The sequence below is a fragment of the Schistocerca piceifrons genome, unplaced genomic scaffold, assembly GCF_021461385.2.
Source record: "Schistocerca piceifrons isolate TAMUIC-IGC-003096 unplaced genomic scaffold, iqSchPice1.1 HiC_scaffold_962, whole genome shotgun sequence".
NCBI lineage: Eukaryota > Metazoa > Arthropoda > Insecta > Orthoptera > Acrididae > Schistocerca > Schistocerca piceifrons.
This window is the reverse complement of record NW_025729237.1, coordinates 32501-35000: the sequence shown is the minus strand read 5'-3', so window position 1 is coordinate 35000 and position 2500 is coordinate 32501. Positions and strand designations below refer to the sequence as shown.

The 2500-nt window shown below is 57.8% G+C and overlaps 1 non-coding gene across 1 annotated transcript in view; it reads left to right on the top strand.

Moving 5' to 3' along the window:
- Positions 1 to 2039: 2039 nt before the first annotated feature.
- The window catches only part of LOC124774473, a 1909-nt gene continuing 1448 nt past the window's right edge, over positions 2040 to 2500 (top strand). The window contains exon 1 of the ribosomal RNA XR_007015306.1: positions 2040 to 2500. This exon is cut by the window's right edge and continues 1448 nt beyond it. This is a non-coding gene — a ribosomal RNA (small subunit ribosomal RNA).

Below are 2500 nucleotides of genomic sequence, written 5' to 3'. Positions count from 1 at the left end.
TGTACCTTAACCTAACCCATGTTGTACCTTAACCTAACCCACGTTGTGCCTTAACCTAACCCACGTTGTGCCTTAACCTAACCCACGTTGTGCCTTAACCTAACCCACGTTGTGCCTTAACCTAACCCACGTTGTACCTTAACCTAACCCACGTTGTCCCCTAACCTAACCCACGTTGTCCCCTAACGTAACCCACGTTGTCCCCTAACGTAACCCACGTTGTCCCCTAACGTAACCCACGTTGTCGCCTAAACCTGCTCTGTAATTGTTATACGACTCGTTCAATTAGTGTAGTGTTGCCCACCCGCAACCCTCGCAATATAGTTCGCTACTCGCACTGCCCGCTCCCCTGTGTATCGCTTCATGTTAAACACCTTGCAAGTCTTGCTCACTTTCCACATGCTCCTGCTGTACACTGTAATGTGGATGGCAGCAGGACGTACATGCCGCCCCTCCCCACGTCCCCACCTTGCCCCCTGCCTTCGCAAGCTGGTTGGTGAGAACTTTGCATGTTCAATGCCCTTCGCATGCGACGTACTCAGGCTACGTTGTGGTGCGGCCTGTGTCAACTGTCCGCTAATGTCGTACGCGTAAACCACAATCTGTACTGCACATTCGTCCTTATGTACTGAATGATACATCGTGGCACATGTGTGACCGTACAACGACTGCGCCCAAAAACGGCGGACCATACAGTGCAAATATTGTGCACGCAGCTACGTGTCGTCTCCCTATGAGAGCTGGATTGCAGTGTGGTACGCCATAGAGACGTGTGGGAGGAACGGACGCCGTGGATGGCGATCAGCATGAGCTGTCTGTTGATGTATTCGGACCTAGTCGTCTCTCCTCACACACCGTGATGGCATGGTGCACCGCGTTCCATATCTGCGACATGCTACAGAGGCCGGTTGACAGTCGTTCGAGCAATGGACATCGCATACGTACGGGGGCCACCTTCCACGTATTGTCTAGGCGTGCACATTTTGTTGCGTGTATGTGGGCAGACGTAGTGTGGCGTGACACCTGACACAGGCATGCAATAATCGTGGAAGTTGCAAATGGCGATGGACGCCTGCGTTTTCTGGTGAAGTTACGCAAATGAACAAATGGTAACCTGTTGTGGTGCGGTTGTTCTCGCTAGGGGTGAATCGGTGATGGCGACGATAGGTTGAGGTACTAACCGGTTGTTCCAGCGATACCCACCATGCCGACGAAACTGAACGGCATCTGGGTGTGAAGCGATACGCGGCGGTGGCTGGGTGGGACCGTCCCCGGCCGGTGAGGGGGCGCCTCCCGGCGTGCTGGCCGCGCGGTGCGTGGGCGCACGCGCTACAGCCGGCTGGTGGGGGCGGCCAGTGGCAGGCGCGCCGGCCGACGGACGCGGCAGGCGTCGCAGCTGCGCGCCGGCGCACCCTGCGCGCGGCGCCGTGCGGCCAAAGTAGGTCCTCGCGGGCCCGGTGCGAAGCGCGGTGGACATCTTCAGTGTGCTGGTCCGATTGAGGACTGTGTGCGTTGAGGATGCGCCGCCGCCCGGCGCTCGGCGCCGCGACGCCGTCTGCTGCTCGGTCGCCCCAGCGGTTCTCGCTGGTGGTTTGTATCGCAGCTGTGCGGATGTGTTGGCGCGTGCGCTGTGCTGGGAGAGTTCGCTTCGGCACCCAAGTGGGGCTTTTGTCCTTCTGTGGCGCTGGCGTTGGAGCTGCCGGTCACCGTAGGTGGCGCGTGTTGTCTCCCGCCGGCAATGCCACGACAGCACGCTCCCGGGCCTCTGTCGGCAGCGGCAAGCTCAGTTGGGAGCACGGGTGGTCGCACCGAAAGCGTCTACTCGCCTAACTCCGGGCGATTGCGCCTCTCTCGAACCCGACCAAGTACTTGGGACGGCGCTGCGCGCCGCCGGGACCTGAGAGGGTTTCGAGGTGTATTGTGCAGGGGAGCTCAGCCTCCTCCTGTTTGCAGAATGATTGAGCGGACGCTTGCGTGTTCGCGCGGGCCCCCGGGACACACTCCCGGGCGGCCGGCTGCTCAGCTCTAGTTGACGCAGCTCCCTGGTTGATCCTGCCAGTAGTCATATGCTTGTCTCAAAGATTAAGCCATGCATGTCTCAGTACAAGCCGCATTAAGGTGAAACCGCGAATGGCTCATTAAATCAGTTATGGTTCCTTAGATCGTACCCACGTTACTTGGATAACTGTGGTAATTCTAGAGCTAATACATGCAAACAGAGTCCCGACCAGAGATGGAAGGGACGCTTTTATTAGATCAAAACCAATCGGTCGGCTCGTCCGGTCCGTTTGCCTTGGTGACTCTGAATAACTTTGGGCTGATCGCACGGTCCTCGTACCGGCGACGCATCTTTCAAATGTCTGCCTTATCAACTGTCGATGGTAGGTTCTGCGCCTACCATGGTTGTAACGGGTAACGGGGAATCAGGGTTCGATTCCGGAGAGGGAGCCTGAGAAACGGCTACCACATCCAAGGAAGGCAGCAGGCGCGCAAATTACCC